Consider the following 17,389-nt stretch of genomic DNA (forward strand, 5'->3'; position numbering starts at 1 on the left):
TTTAAAATCACAAAAACTCTTCCAAGGGACAATCTTTATGTTTAATAGAGAAAAACCTAAACCCGTTTTACCTTTTAAAACAGCTTCAAAGCAAAATTCTCTTTCGAATAACTTGTACCTAAAGACATACTATTCTTATTAGAAAACAAGGAGAAATCATGATTCTCTTTTCAACAATTCTTTCAAAGCTTAGCTTCATCGCTTTCATAATTGTTCCAAATAAAGATAGTAAAAGAAGCCCTAAATTCACAATCCTCCAAGTAAATAGGAAAGGCATTAAACTTAAAATTTCCCAAATAATGTTTCAAATAAAGCCTCGAATTTTATAGAAATTTCGGCAGTATCTCCCCTAAAACTTGGACTTTGCCACCCGGTTCGGGTCCCAACTAAACCATTCCTCAATCCCTTTCAACAGTCCAAAATCCAAAAATCAATTCAAAATCAAGCTAAATTCAACAGTCACCTTAGTGGCATATCTCAAGGAAACTATTTCAAAACCAACTCAATATCAACCGATTTAACTCATTTCCAAAGCTTAAAGAAACGGCTCAGTAACAAATCATTTGTCCAAGACCAAGTCAATTAGAGTAAACTAGGATGAATTCAAAAGTGCGTTCAACTTTTCACATTATCAAAATAATTAACTCAATTCAAATCAATCCTCAACGGATCAAACTCAGATTTCAAATCTTTAAAGAATCAACTTCAAAACGTTACATTTCACAAAGTTGCACAACAATTCAGCCAAACAAACATCCATAACCATTCGAGACAATCAAATAATACATAAGGCAGATACAATCACCAAATACAGAATGTCTCACATCAGTATCTATATGTAATAATTCCAATACATAAAACATAGTTTTTGGAAAGCGCCCCTATCTCAAAACGCAAACCATAACCCAAACGCGTCACCGGAAACCTCTATCAACCCGAAGTTACCGACAGCCTGCATAACAACTTTGTTCACTTTTGCAGCAGCAAATACAACCCTTACGCGCACATGTGGCTCCGATAACTTAATCCTAGGAAACATTATTATTGCAAAAACCTTAAAACACATAATGGAATATGAACGGGGAAGGTTTTCAAGGTCGAGATACTTACTGTACTAAGGGATACTGACTGAACCCAAGGACAGAAGCTTCAATAGTGGTCCCGACAGCCACAGAACCGTTCTCGGCAGCCAGAATCACTGTGACTCAGCCTGCTCTGTTAGTTGTTTCCAGGACCTATTCCCATGGCAGCAACCGTGACAAGGTTAAACGCCTCATCTCCTCTCCGATTTGAGATTCCAGAAATATCAGCAATTTTTCTTAAACTGAACCAGCAACAACGTGAAGTGGCCACGGAAGCAAACAGAAACAATGAATTTAAATCGGATAACAGTAAAAATTTTGGGAATTCAAGGCTAACTCAAATTGAAGCAAGAGCAAGAATGCCTTACATCAATTAGACAGTAATAGCAGAACGTAGAGGCGGTGGCAGCAGCAAACTCGGATGGTGACACAGCAACCCCCATGCGCATTCTTCCTCCGTTCGCGCCTCCAACTGCACCGGTGAAGGCAGCTTCTGTGGCGACGGCAAGGAGGCCCGACGACGTTGACCCAGGCGGCGATGGTCTCCCCTGTCGTGCTCTCCATCTCTCTGTTGTGCAACTCCCACCTCTGGCCGTGATTCACGACGTCGATAGCAGCGCCGTTGGAAGACACGGAAGCAGTGGTGGCGATAAGGCTAGCCGCCAGCTCCTCTTCTTCGTGCGCTTCTCTGTTCTGGGTTCCCTCCTCCGCGACGACAAGGCGGCAGCGTGAGTTCTGGCAGGAGTGGGCTACGACGAGGTCGACGGTGGCAGCTCAGCCTTCTCCTCCTTCTCCTTCCTCGGCCCTCACAGATCTCTCCCCTCCTTGTCAGCAGCGGCGGCGACGGTGGCAGTGACGTCCACCGCGCCGCCTTTCCTCCTCCCTCAATCTGCTTCCGCGAACCCCTCCCCTGTTTCCCCCTTATTCTTTCATTTCCTTCTTTCACATTGCAGCCGTTGCTGCTTTAGTATTAGGGAATGTTTGTGTGTGTGCTGGGGAAAGAAACGGGTTACCGGGTTAGGGTTTTAGGATTTCCATTTTTTTAAATTAGAGTTAAGGGCATTTTAGTAATTTCACATAAAATTGGGAATAATATAGTAATAGAAACCCAAATAAAATCCAACACTAATTATATATAGAAAATACTATTTGTTCATTAATTTCACGAATTATTTTCAATAAAATACTTGAATCCAAAAATTAGGAATAATATAATTAATTTCTCTATTTTCTCAAAACAGTAGTGTTAATATTTAAAATATTAATTATTTAATCCAAATCATATAAATTCTTTATTATTTCATAACTGACAATTTTATAATTTAAATATAGAAAATAATCCAATAATTATAAAATTAGATAATAATTATAATTTATTTCAAATTCAATAAATCAAAACTTGCTCTAATTATCTTTAATAAGATAATTTTTGAAATTAAAGATACAGAAATACTGAATTTGAAATTAATTAATGATAGTCCTTTTTCAAAGGTTTTGGGTCTTACGTCACTTATCTCAATATTTATAAAAGCAATCCTGAATTTTTATAAAATACCTAATTTTATCCTTGTACGTTATTTATTACCAAAAATACTCCAAAATGATATAATTACAAAACTAACTTCAAGTTTTTATTAAATTACTATTTCAATCTCAAACAAAAATTTTGTTTCAATGATTATAGCTTTACCAAAGGAACGAATCCCATTCCCCAAATTCTTCAAGTTTTCTGCTTGATTTTGTGTTTTTTAGCTTTACAGTTACCAATTTCTAACTGTTTTTCATTCAATCTTCCAATCACCAAATCTCATCAATTTCCTCAAAATACCACATTATAACAGTCCTAAAATTATTAAAACAATCACAACTGAACTGTTTCTCATAGTCAAACCAACAAATCATAAGTAACAACAATAATTCAACATAAACTCATTCAAACTCAAACATTAATCAACCAAATTAACACTCACTTATCAAATTCACATTTAATTATTATAAAGTTACCAAACCCTACCTCCGTACGAAATCAAAATACTCGAAACTCCAGAAAAGCTTTCTGACCGAACTGTTGAAGAAGAAAATGTCAGAAATCGTCTATGCCTCCTAGAACTCCAATTGACTGAACTCAAAGGGAAGAAGAATTCCAGCACTGTTAATTTCTACCGAATAAAAATAATACCAACATGTAAAAAAAGAAGATACGAATATTTTTATCGAATTAGATTTTTTATTAGAGTTACAGATAGCAAGAAATCAAAGCAAAAAGTTCGAAGGTTCCAGGAAAATTTCTCTCTCACCCACAGTCATTTCTCTTTCTTTCTTAAATTTCATTATGTGAAAATGAATGGATGAAGCCTAAGTGTATATATATACACGCCACTTTTTGGCTTTTTTTTTTCTTTCACATTGGCTTCGGCCAAGAAAATGATTCCCTTTCTCCTTTTTCCTTATTAAACTTATTAATTAATTAATTAATAATAATAATAATAATAATAATAATAATAATAATAATTTTTTATTTTTCTCAAAATATTTCATTATAATAAAAATTATTTAAGAATTTAAATAGATTTTAAATTCAAAATATCATAAAATTTAATTTAATTACTTTTAGAAAAATAATTTTCTTTAAATAAAATAATAAATTATGAATAACTTATTATTTAATTTTCAAAAACTCGAGTTGTTATAACTCTCCTTAAAAGAGCGTGATTATATGCGTGGGGCTTTATGTTATCATTGTTATCATCGTCTTCTTTTTCATGTTCCTCCTCCTCCTCCTCCTCTTCCTTCATGTTCCTTTTTCTTTGCGTGTTTTTTCCTCATCGTCATTCTTTTATTTTTACTATTGTTGCTGCATTTTTTTCTTTTCCCCCTCCTCTCCTTGGTGATTTTGTAGCATTATGAGTCTCTTTTTCTTCTTTGTTTGATTTTTCTTCTCTTTTTCTTAGTTTTATTCCTCTCAAGAGAGGATGTGAGGAGGAAGAGTTTTGAATTGTGTAGAACAACGAGACCAAATGCACTTTAATTCACTCTTAAATGAACCGAAATTACATTCAGAATGAACCGAAAATTAAACTTTGCATGAACCAAAATTACTTAATGATGACGATACACAAACAAACTCGTTTTAAAACAAGCACAGACCAAGTGCACCTTATTTAAATCCAAAATGAACCAAAATTATTTAATGATTGCGTTCAAAAACAAGAACACAAATAAAATTGAATGATCAGAAATTCACTTAGAAATAAACCGAACTTACATTCAGATGAACCGAAAATTAAATTACGAATGAATCAAAATTACTTAAGGATGACGTTACGCAAACAAACTCGTTTCAAAACAAGCACAGACCAAGTAAATTTTGAACAAAACACATCTAAATCAATTTTGAATCAAACAATGTCATCAATATGGCAAAAATTCAATGATAACAATAACAATAGCGACGATAACGATAATGACGATACATATTAGAAGAAAACAATAACGATAACAATGGTGATCATGATGATGATGATGGACGAGAAGGATAAAAAGGAAGGGGGAGAAGAAATTTTAATAAGAAAAGAAGAAGAAGGATGTGAGGAGGAGGAGGAGGTGCTGTTGGTGACTGATGAGTGGGTAATTTATACGCTTTTTGTCATTATTTTTAGGTAGTTTTTAGTATGATTTAGTTAGTTTTTAGTATATAATTATTAGTTTTTATGCAAAAATTACATTTCTAGACTTTATTATGAGTTTGTGAGTTTTTTTATGATTTCATATATTTTCTGGCTGAAATTGAAGGACCTGAGAAAAAATATGATTCAGAGGCTGAAAAAGGACTGCAGATGTTGTTGGATTCTGACCTTCCTGCACTCGAAATGGATTTTCTAGAGCTATAAAAGCCCAATTGGCGCATTTTTAATTGTATTGGAAAGTAGACATCTTGGGCTTTCCCACAATATATAATAGTTTATACTTTGCCCGACTTTTGATAATGCAAACTGGCATTTTAACGATAACTTTCTACTCTTTTCTAGTGTTAAACGCCATAACTGGCATAAAAGCTGGAGTTAAACACCCAAACTGGCACCAGAGCTGGCGTTTAACTCCAAGAAAAGCCTATGCACGTGAAAGCTTCAATGCTTAGCCCAAGCACACACCAAGTGGGCCTCAGAAGTGGATTTCTGCATCATTTACTTATTTCTGTAAACCCTAGGTTACTAGTTCATTATAAATAGGACCTTTTACTATTATATTTTCATAGAGAGGTCTTTAGATCATTTTTAAGACTATCTTTGTATCACTGTTGATCTCTTGATCATGCTTAGGGAGCTGGCCATTCGGCCATGCCTGGACCTTCATCACTTATGTATTTTCAACGGTGGAATTTTTACACCTCATAGATTAAGGTGTGGAGCTCTGCTGTTCCTCATGAATTAATGTAAAGTACTATTGTCTTTCTATTCAATTCACGCTTATTCTTGTTCTAAGATATTCACTCGTACTTCAACCTGATGGATATGATGATCCGTGACACTCATCATCATCCTCCCTTATGAACGCGTGCCTGACAACCACTTCCGTTCTATCTGCGAGAGCTTGAGTGTGTATCTCTTGGCCTCCTGGTTCACGACGCATGATTGCCTCTCTTGAAAATAGAGCCTTCCATTCCGTGTGATCAGAGTCTTCGTGGTATAAGCTAGAATCAATTGGCAGCATTCTTGAGATCTGGAAAGTCTAAACCTTGTCTGTGGTATTCCGAGTAGGATCTGGGATGGGATGACTGTGACAAGCTTCAAACTCGTGAGTGATGGGTGCAGTGACAGTGCGCAAAAGGATCATTGGATCTTATTCCAACACAAGTGAGAACCGACAGATGATTAGCCCTACATAACCCGTAGTCGGACCATTTTCACTGAGAGGACAGACGGTAGCCATTGACAACAGTGATCCCCAACATACAGCTTGCCATGGAAAGGAGTATGTAAGATTGGATGAAGACAATAAGAAAGTAGGGATTCAAAAGGAACAAAGCATCTCCATATGCTTATCTGAAATTCCTACCAACGAATTACATAAGTATCTCTATCCTATTTTATGTTTTATCTGTCTTTTAATTATCAAAATCCCATAACCATTTGAATCTGCCTGACTGAGATTTACAAGATGACCATAGCTTGCTTCAAGCCGACAATCTCTGTGGGATCAACCCTTACTCACGTAAGGTATTACTTGGACGACCCAGTGCACTTGCTGGTCAGCTGTGCGGAGTTGTGAGAAAAGTGTTAACTTACGATTTCGTGTACCAAATTTTTGGCGCCGTTGCTGGGGATTGTTCAAGTTTGGACAACTGACGGTTCATCTTGTTGCTTAGATTAGGTATTTTTCTTTTTATTTTGTTCTTCAGAATTTTTAAGAACGAATTCTAGAGTTTCAGATGATGCTTTGATCATCACAGGAGCTAGTTGATTCCCATCAATTTGGCTGTTGTATGTAATGTCCTGCTAAAATTTGGCTGGCCATGTCTAATATTTTTAGACTGAAGCTTTAGACTAATATTGCATGATTCCTGGAATTCTTCTTAAAAACTTTGAGTTTCTTATTTTCTTTTTCAAAATAATTTTTGAAAAAGTACAAAAAAATTTATAAAATCATAAAATCAAAAATAATTTGTGTTTCTTGTTTGAGTCTAGTGTCAAATTTCAAGTTTGGTGTCAATTGCATGTTTCTATTTTTCTTGCATTTTTCAAAAATATATGCATTGTGTTCTTCATTGATCTTCAAGTTGTTCTTGATGATTTTCTTTGTCTGATCTTTAAATTCTCTTGTTTTATGTCTTTTGTTGTTTCTCATGTGCATTCACAAATTGTTAGTGTCTCTAGTATGAAAACTTCGAAGTTTGGTGTCTTGCATGTCTTTCTTTTCTTAAAAAAATTTTCAAAAATGTGTTCTTGATGTTCATCATGACCTTCAAAGTGTTCTTGGTGTTCATCTTGACATTCAAAGTGTTCTTGCATGCATTCCTTGTTTTGATCTTAGTTTTTCATGTTTAATTTCATTCTGTTATTTTTCTCTCTCATCATTAAAAATTAAAAAAAAATTCAAAATTATGTCTTTTCAAATCAATAATACAGATTATTGAAGATTCAGAACATACAGTAGAGGAATCACAGAGAAAAAGCTGGGCGTTCAAAACGCCCAGTAAGGAAGTATTTCTGGCATTTAAACGCCAGCTAAGGTACCTGGCTGGGCGTTTAACGGCCAAGGAGGTAGCCAAGTGGGCGTTAAACGCCAGAATGGATACCATTCTGAGCGTTTAACATCAGGATAACACCAAGGAGGTAATTTTGTTTTCAATTCAAATCTTTTTCAATTTTTCAAGTTTTAAAACTAATTTTTCAAAATCCTATCAATCATATCTTTTTCAAAATCAAATCTTTTTCATTTTTCTTTTAAAATTTTCAAAAATCCTTGCTAACAACTAATGTTGTGATTCAAAAATTTCAAGTTTGTTACTTTCTTGTTAAGAAAGGTTCAATATTTGAATTTCAGGATCATATCTTTTAGTTTCTTGTTAGTCAAGTCATCAATTTTAAAGGCATTCTTGTTGAAGCTGATCCTGATCCTGAAAGGACTCTGAAGAGGAAGCTAAGAGCAGCTAAAGCACAACTCTCTGGAGAGGACCTGACAGAAGTTTTCGAAAAAGAAGAAGACATGGCAGCTGAAAATAACAACAATGCCAACAATGCAAGGAAGGTGCTTGGTGACTTTACTGCACCAACTCCCAACTTCTATGGGAGAAGCATCTCTATTCCTGCCATTGGAGCAAACAACTTTGAGCTTAAGCCTCAATTAGTTTCTCTGATGCAACAGAATTGCAAGTTTTATGGACTTTCATTGGAAGATCCTCATCAGTTCTTGTCTAAATTTTTGTAAATTTGTGACACTGTTAAAACCAATGGAGTTGATCCCAAGGTCTACAGACTTATGCTTTTCCCTTTTGCTGTAAGAGACAAAACTAGTATATGGTTGAACTCACAACCTAGAGACAGCCTGAACTCTTGGGAAAAGCTGGTCAATGCCTTCTTAGCTAAACTCCTTTCACCTCAAAAGATGAGTAAGCTTAGAGTGGAAGTTCAAACCTTCAAATAGAAGGAAGGTGAATCCCTCTATGAAGCTTGGGAAAGATACAAGCAATTGATCAAAAGGTGTCCTTCTGACATGTTTTCAGAATGGAGCATCATAGGTATCTTCTATAATGGTCTGTCTGAGTTATCCAAGATGTCATTGGACCATTCTGCAGGCGGATCTATTCATCTAAAAAAACACCTGCAGAAGCCTAGGAACTCATTGAAATGGTTGCAAATAACCAGTTTATGTACACTTCTGAAAGAAATCCTGTGAATAATGAGGTGACTCAGAAGAAAGGAGTTCTCGAGATTGATACTCTGAATGTCATATTGGCTTATAACAAAATATTGACTCAGCAAGTCAATATAATTTCTCAGAATCTGACTGGATTGCAAGCTGCATCCGGCAGTGCTAAAGAAGACTCCTCTGAAGGAGAGGCTTATGACCCCGAGAATCCTATAATGGAAGAGGTGAATTACATGGGAGAACCCTATGGAAACCTCTATAATCCTTCATGGAGGAATCATCCAAATTTTCTATGGAAGGATCAACAGAAGTCTCAACAAGGCTTCAACAACAATAATGGTGGGAGAAATAGGTTTGGCAATAGCAAACCTTTTCCATCATCTTCTCAGCAACAGATAGAGAATTCTGAGCAGAGCCTCTCTGGCTTAGCAAACATAGTCTCTGATCTATCTAAGACCACTCTCAGTTTCATGAATGAGGCATGGTCTTCTATCAGAAATATGGAGGCACAAGTGGGTCAGTTGAGTAAAAGAGTTACTAAAACTCCTCCTAGTGCTCTCCCAAGTAATATAGAAGAAAATCCCAAGAGAGAGTGCAAGGCCATAACCATGACCAACATGGCCGAACATGGAGAGAGTGAGGAGGACGTGATTCCCAGTGAGAAAAACCTTATGGGATGTCCTCTGAACGAAAAGAAGTTCTCCTTTGAAGAACTAAGGGAATCTATTACTCATACAGAGACCATAGAGATTCCATTGAACCTACTTCTGTCATTCATGAGCTCTGATGAATATTTTTTCTCTGAAGAGGATGAAGATATTACTGAAGAGCAAGTTGTTAAGTACCTTGGAGCAATCATGAAGCTGAATGCCAAGTTATTTGGTAATGAGACTTGGGAGGATGAACCCCCCTTGCTCACCAATGAATTGAATGACTTAATTAGGTAGACATTACCTCAGAAGAAACGGGATCCCGAAAAATTCTTAATACCATGTACCATAGGCACCATGACCTTTGAGAAGGCTCTGTGTGACCTGGGGTCAGGCATAAACCTCAAGCCACTCTCTGTAATAGAGAAACTGGGAATCTTTGAGGTACAAGCTGTAAGAATCTCACTAGAGATGGCAGACAAATCCTTGAAACAGGCTTATGGACTTGTAGAGGATGTTTTAGTGAAGGTTGAGGGCCTTTACATCCCTGCTGACTTCATAATCCTGGACACTGGGAAGAATAAGGATGAATCCATCATCCTTGGCAGACCCTTCCTAGCCACAGCAAAAGCTGTGATTGATGTGGACAGAGAAGAGTTAGTCCTTCAATTGAATGAAGACTACCTTGTGTTTAAGGCTCAAGGTTCTCTCTCTGCAACCATGGAGAGGAAGCATGAAAAGCTTCTCTCAATATAGAGTCAACCAAAGCCCCCACATTCAAACTCTAAGTTTGGTGTTGGGAGTCCCCAACCATGCTCCGAATATCTGTAAAGCTCCATGAGAGCTCACTGTCAAGCTATTGACATTAAAGAAGCGCTTATTGGGAGGCAACCCAATTTTTATTTATCTATGTTAAATTTCTATTTTCCATTGTTATTTTATGTTTTCTTTAGGTTGATGATCATGTGGAGTCACAAAAACAACTGAAAAAAATCAAAGTAAATTCAAAAACAACATTAAAAACAGCACACCTTAGAGGAGGAGCTTACTAGCGTTTAAACGCCAGTAAGGGTAGCATAATGGGTGTTAAACGCCCAGTCTGGCACCATTCTGGGTGTTTAACGCTAGAAATGGGCACCAGACTGGCGTTTAAACGCCAGAAAGGGAAGAAAAACTGGCGTTTAACGCCAGAAATGGGCAGTAACCTGGCGTTTAACGCCAAGATTAGCACTCTGAGGGCGTTTACATGCCAGAATGGTACATGGATGAGAAATCTTTGACACCTCAGGATCTGTGGACCCCACAAGATTCCCACCTACCTCAACACACTCTCTCTCTTCTTCACACTTTCCCATAACACCCTTTCCCAAATACCCCTCACCAATCACCTCCATTTCTCTTCCCCATCACTTCTTCACCAATCACCTCCACACACTCTTCCCCAAAAACCCCACCCACCTCACCATTCAAATTCAAACCCTTTCCCTCCAAAAGCCAACCCCTAATACACAAACCCTACCCTTCTCTCCACTCCTATATAAATCCCCTCATCCCTCCTTCATTTTCACACATCATAAACACTTCTTTCCCCCTTGGTTGAACCACTCAAACCTCTCCATCTCCTCCATTTTCTTCTTCTTCTCCTACCTTCTTTCTTTTTTTGCTTAAGGACGAGAAAACCTTTTAAGTTTGGTGTGGTAAAAGCGTTGCTTTTTATTTTTTCATAACCATTTATGGCACCTAAGGGCGGAGAAACCTCTAGAAAGAGGAAAGGGAAGGCAAAAACTTCCACCTCCGAGTCATGGAAGATGGAAAGATTAATCTCAAAGGTCCATCAAGACCACTTCTATGAAGTTGTGGCCAAGAAGAAGGTGATCCCTGAGGTCCCTTTCATGCTCAAAAGGAATGAATATCTGGAGATCCGACATGAGATTCGAAGAAGAGGTTGGGAAGTTCTCACCAACCCCATTCAACAAGTCAGAATCTTAATGGTTCAAGAGTTCTATACTAATGCATGGATCACTAAGAACCATGATCAAAGTGTGAACCCGAACCCAAAGCATTGGCTTACCATGGTTTGGGGAAATACTTAGATTTCAGTCCAGAAAATGTAAGGTTGGCATTCAACTTGCCAATGATGCAAGGAGATGCACGCCCCTACACTAGAAGGGTCAACTTTGATCAAAGGTTGGACCAAGTCCTCATGGACATATGTGTGGAAGGAGCTTAGTAGAAAAGAGACTCCAAAGGCAAGCTGGTTCAATTGAGAAGGCATGACCTTAAACCCGTGGCTAGAGGATGGTTGGAATTCATCAAATGTTCCATCATTCCTACTAGTAACCGGTCCAAAGTAACTGTGGATCGGGCTATCAGGATCCATAGCATCATGATTAGAGAGGAAGTAGAAGTTCATGAGGTCATATCTCTAGAACTCTACAAAGTGGCTGACAAAATCTCTGCCTTGGCAAGGTTAGCCTTTTCTCATCTCATCTGTCACTTATGCAATTTAGCTAGAGTTGTCATAGGAGAAGACATCCTCATTGAAGAGGACAAGCCCATCACTAAAAAGAGGATGGAGCAAATAAGAGAGCCCACTCATGGACCTCAACAAGAGCATGAGGAAGTCCCTCATCAAGAAATCCCTGAGATGCCTCAAGAGATGCATTTTTCTCCACACAACTATAGGGAGCAACTCAATACCTCTTTGGGAGATTTGAGTTCCAATATGGAGCAACTAAGGATGGAGCACCAAGATCACTCTATTATTCTCCATGAAATTAGAGAGGATCAAATAGCCATGAGGGAAGAGCAACAAAGGCAAGGAAGAGACATAGAGGAGCTCAAGAATTCCATTGGATCTTCAAGAGGAAGAACTAGCTGCCATCACTAAGGTGGACCCGTTCTTTGATTTCCTTGTTCTTATCATTCTATTTTTTGATTTTTATGCTTTATGTGTTATCTATGTTTGTGTCTTCATTACATGATCATTAGTGTCTAGTATCTATGTCTTAAAGCTATGAATAATTTCATGAATCCTTCACCTTTCTTAAATAAAAAATATTCCTAATTACAAAAGAACAAGAAGTACATGAATTTCAAATTTTATCTTGAAATTAGTTTAATTATTTTGATGTGGTGGCAATACTTTTTGTTTTCTGAATGAATGCTTGAACAGTGCATATTTTTTATAGTGAAGTTTATGAATGTTAAATTTGTTGGCTCTTGAAAGAATGATTAACAAAGAGAAATGTTATTGATAATCTAAAAAATCATGAAATTGATTCTTGAAGCAAGAAAAAATAGTGAATAAAAAGCTTGCAAAAAAATGGCAAAAAAGAAAAAGAAAGAAAAAGAAAAAGCAAGCAAAAAAAGCCAATAACCCTTAAAACCAAAAGGCAAGGGTAAAAAGGATCCAAGACTTTGAGCATTAATGGATAAGAGGGCCCAAAGAAATAAAATTCTGGCCTAAGCAGCTAAATCAAGCTGTCCCTTACCATGTGCTTGTGGCATGAAGGTCCAAGTGAAAAGTTTGAGATTGAGTGGTTAAAGTCGTGATCCAAAGCAAAAAGAGTGTGCTTAAGAACTCTGGACACCTCTAACTGGGGACTCTAGCAAAGCTGAGTCACAATCTGAAAAGGTTTACCCAATTATGTGTCTGTGGCATTTATGTATCCGGTGGTAATACTGGAAAACAAAGTACTTAGGGCCACGGCCAAGACTCATAAAGTAGTTGTGTTCAAGAATCAACGTACTGAAATAGGAAAATCAATAAAACTATCTAAATTCTGAGTTCCTAATGGATGCCAATCATTTTGAACTTCAAAGGATAAAGTGAGATGCCAAAACTGTTCAGAAGCAAAAAGCTACTAGTCCCGCTCATCTAATTAGAGCTAAGCTTCATTGATATTTTGGAATTCATTGTATATTCTCTTTTTTTTATTCTATTTTATTTTCAGTTGCTTGGGGACAAGCAACAATTTAAGTTTGGTGTTAAAAGATTTTGTATTTAATATTTATTGTCAAAAATGATAAACTAAAAAATAAAATAAAAAGTTGCATGATTCCTTATTTTATTCTTTTTTTTCTTTGTTTGATTTTTTTTATTCTTCTTAGAGGGTAAAACAATAAAAATTATGAGAATGTGAAACAAGAAAAACTATGAAAACGAGGAGAAGGAGGAGGAGGAGTTTGAAAAAAATATAAAACAAAAAATAGCACAAAAATTTCTTAACCGTGACAGAAGAATTTTTTAATTTTGACAACAAAATTTTTTAGACGTGATACAAAAAATAAAGTGCTTCAATTTTTTTCTTATTCTTTTTGGAAGAAGATGACAATGACAATGGCAGTGACGTTGAAGAAGAATTGTGTAGAAAAAGATGATACATAAAATAAAATATTGTAGTTTTTTTAATTCATTTTAAAGAGGAGGAGGAAGAGAAAGAAGAAGAGGAGGAGATAGTGACGATCATGATGATCATAATGAAAGAGGAGTAGAAGGAAGAAGAAAAAGAGAAAGAAAAAAATATATGAAAGAAAATATGTGTACAAATTGGTCTTTCTCTTTTTTATGTTCTATTTAAAACTTAATTATGAATTAGTATATTATGTTTTGAGTTTTGCTAATTTGTGTCATAAACATATATGTTAGCATATTATAAAAGAAAATATTTTATAAAAGTTGTTATAAAAATTATTTTTTTTATGTTTTTAATATATTGAATACATCAAAAGTATTACAAAATTTTTAATATTATATTTTTAAATTGTGTCCTTAAGACATAAATTAATTAAATTCTTATATTTTTGCATTCATCTTTTTTCATAAATTTTTTTTACTAGTAGTTAATATGTACAAATTAAGCATCTTATCTAATTCAATTCAAACCAAATGATTAAAATCGTACTAATTTGGATTTGATTGGATTCTATTTTTTGCAAACTACATAAATCGAAACGAATTTCAAATTTATTTTTCAAAATCGTTCCAATCCAATCCAAATTGCACAATATACTATAATATTATTGGTCAATTTGTTATATATTTTTATATTTTTTATATATTATTATTATTTAATAAATATTTTATATTCAAAATAAAATTTATTTATTTATTTTAACAAACTTATAATTTTATTTCTAACTATCATATATCATTTAATTAACAAGAAATACATGTAATTCTAACTATATATCATACATTATTAAAAATCATATGTGGTTTAATTAACAAGAAATACATCATTCAAAATGTCATTTATTTCTAACGGATGAATTTTTTACTCATTTAAAAAAATTCATGTAATACATTATGCAAAATGAGATTTATTTATTTAACAAAAAATACATATAATATTTTTAAATTAATAAAAATATTTAAGAAATGAGTCAGTATAGCATTTACTATATTAATTGATAACACATTTGTTATTATGTACATATATTTAATGAATAAAAAAGTGAATTGACAAATATGTTAGTACCTATTAATAATACTATGATATAAGAATATTATTTCATACTTATGTATATAATAATTCTGCAATATATAATAAGGACTATTCAGAAAGAAAGATTTGGTACACAAATTTTTGTTCTTATAATATCCTTGATCCTATCGATTAAAAAACTTTTTGTTTCTTTAATATTTGGACCTAAAATTTTTAAATTAAAGTGTAAATATAAAATATTTATCATCTTAACTAATATAATCATATTTATTAATTATATATATACATTTAATTTATTAAATATTGTAGTAATACATCCTAGTCTTTATAATGGAGCTCTTTTACCTATCAACAACTACAGTATTTAAAATTAATTAAAATTGTTAAGGATAGCTAAATAAGTTATTAGCTTGGTAATTACAATTCTATCTTTAGTTAATTAGTAGTTATAAAATTTGTTAGGGTTAGTTTGTTTCTGTTCAGAATTTTATCGCCTTTCTCTAAGAGCGTTAGTCTAATATATATACACATCTATTGGAGAGTATAAGAATTATGATTGTATTAATTTTAAAGTAAGAGTATAGAATGAACGTCATAATTTTTTATGGTTCACACTTTTTTTAATTTCATACCTCTGCATCACACTTTTGCATATTTATTCTTTGGTCCAAAATAATAGAAAAGCTTGTATGGTATCAAGAGTTTAGATGTTGATCTTCTGTAATTTTTTTTTATTTTTTTTCTCTTTTTATCTTTTACATCATGTCAATTACTTTAACTGATTCATTATCTTCAAAGAAAATAATTTTACTTATTACTGATAATATAAATTGGATAGCAACAATTTTAACACTAGAGACATCAGGTTTTGCTTACAATTCAAAATCTTAATTTAGAAGATCACTTATATGTATCTAAGATTTCACAATATTTTAAAAAAGATGCTACAAAGAAGATAAAGATAAAGACGGTTGAATACAAAATTTGGAGACTTGATGATTTCACACCATCCATATAAATTCTTACATCAGTTTTGACAACTTTCAAAAATAAAATCATTGATTGTCATCATTTTTATGAGATTTGGAATATTTTTAATGACTATTTCTATACATCATCAGCAACTCGAATTCAAAGTTTGAAAGCACAACTCAAGTCTATTAGAAAAATTGGTACTATTTCTAAATATTTGGCTAGCATTCAACAACTAATAGATTTTTTACATGCTGTTGGGTACAAACTTTTAGAAGATGATCACATATTTGCTATCCTTAATGGATTACCTGAGAAGTATACTGTCTTCAATACATTTATTATGTTAAGACTAAACTCTTATAAAGTTTCAGAAGTAAAATCTTTTCTTAAAGCATTTGATGACATACTGAAAAGGTACAAAAAATCTCAAGACTCTGTTTCAATGGCTAATCTGGCTCAAACTTTTTTTACCATTTTAGATACCAATTTGGTAGAGAAGTTCCTACTCGAAGAGGACGTGGTGGCAGGAATGGATGTGTTGATAGTCGATTCTTTTATTCAACACCAAGACCACAATACCAATTCTGTGGTAGACAATGACATGTGGTACAAAACTATTTTCACATATTTGATCCAAATTTTTAAGTTTTATATTCATCATCTACACAACTTCCTCAACAAATTTTATACTCCATAATGCATCCTCCACCATTACCTTCTTCATTTCATTAATCCCGCACCAATCTCTTTATTCCATCCGCTCTTAGTGAAGCTTCTTGGTATGCCGATTCTAGAGCAAGCCACCATGCAGGGGCAGAGCTAGAAAATATTTTTGGGAGCGCCAACATAAAAAATATAAATTAAAAAGAGAGAAAAATTAAAAATTAAAAGGGCCAACATAAATAATAATAATAATAATAATAATAATAATAATAATATACTGATTTTATGGTTGGGATCAACAACTCATACATATTTATTTCTTCCTGTAATTCATATTTATTTATCTATATGCAATATATTTATGAGAAAATTTCACTTCACTCTCCTGAGAGATATTAAAATGACACTTTTCTTTCCTCATTTATAAAATGTACATTCTCTTCCTTTATAACTTTTAAAAAAAAACCTCATTTTTAATATATTTTCAATTAACTAATGTTAACTTTATCTATTTTTGAAGAAAAAATAAATTATTTTTTACAAAATTACTCTTTCATAAATTATTTTTTATTAATTAAATTATATTTTTACCAAAGTATGTAAAACCTTGTCAATTAATAACTAATTAACCCATAAATTAGAATTTATTCTAGAAAATTAGAAATGTGACTTCTATGAATTAATATGATAGAGGAAATTAAAACGAGAATTTTGATACCAATTTTAAAGAAATCGGTCCAAGATTAGACCGAACGGATCAAACCGGGCAAACGCGTATGCGTCGCTGCATTGATGCAAATGCCCAGTAGAAAATCCAGAGAGTTGCGCTGGTATTGTGCTGGTTTTGTGCAAGGAGCACCAAACGCACCCACGCCTACGCCTGGCTGACGCGCACGCGTCACTTTACTTTTCTATCATCCACGCGTGCGCATGGATGACGTGCACGCGTGACCCCGTTTTCACCTCAAAGCTTATTTTCGAGTTTTCAAAGCCGAATTTCAGACTTCTAAGCCTCCATTCTCACGCTTTATGTCCTAAATACTTATAGAATGCCTAGCAACGAGAAGGGGCTAGGAGATGTGATAACTTGTGGACAAAGTAAGGGGAGAATTAATTATGATTAAAGATAATCGTACGGGGTGTTGATGATGATGGTGGAAGTGTTATATATGTCATGAGTCGAAAGGCTGTAATTGTGAAT

The 17,389-nt window shown here is 34.2% G+C and overlaps 1 long non-coding RNA gene and 1 other non-coding gene across 2 annotated transcripts; both read right to left on the reverse strand.

Annotated features, from left to right (window-relative positions):
* Window positions 1-640: 640 nt before the first annotated feature.
* On the reverse strand, window positions 641-2,011 carry LOC110280528 (uncharacterized). The gene is made up of 3 exons (XR_002374850.2): window positions 1,451-2,011; window positions 1,111-1,324; window positions 641-1,028 (listed from the first exon to the last, which is right to left on the reverse strand). It is a non-coding gene; the product is annotated as an uncharacterized LOC110280528 (long non-coding RNA).
* Window positions 2,012-8,192: 6,181 nt separating this feature from the next.
* On the reverse strand, window positions 8,193-8,296 carry LOC127743204 (small nucleolar RNA R71). The gene has a single exon (XR_008004569.1). It is a non-coding gene; the product is annotated as a small nucleolar RNA R71 (small nucleolar RNA).
* Window positions 8,297-17,389: the final 9,093 nt, after the last annotated feature.

Source organism: Arachis duranensis, chromosome 1 (assembly GCF_000817695.3).
Source record: "Arachis duranensis cultivar V14167 chromosome 1, aradu.V14167.gnm2.J7QH, whole genome shotgun sequence".
Lineage (NCBI taxonomy): Eukaryota > Viridiplantae > Streptophyta > Magnoliopsida > Fabales > Fabaceae > Arachis > Arachis duranensis.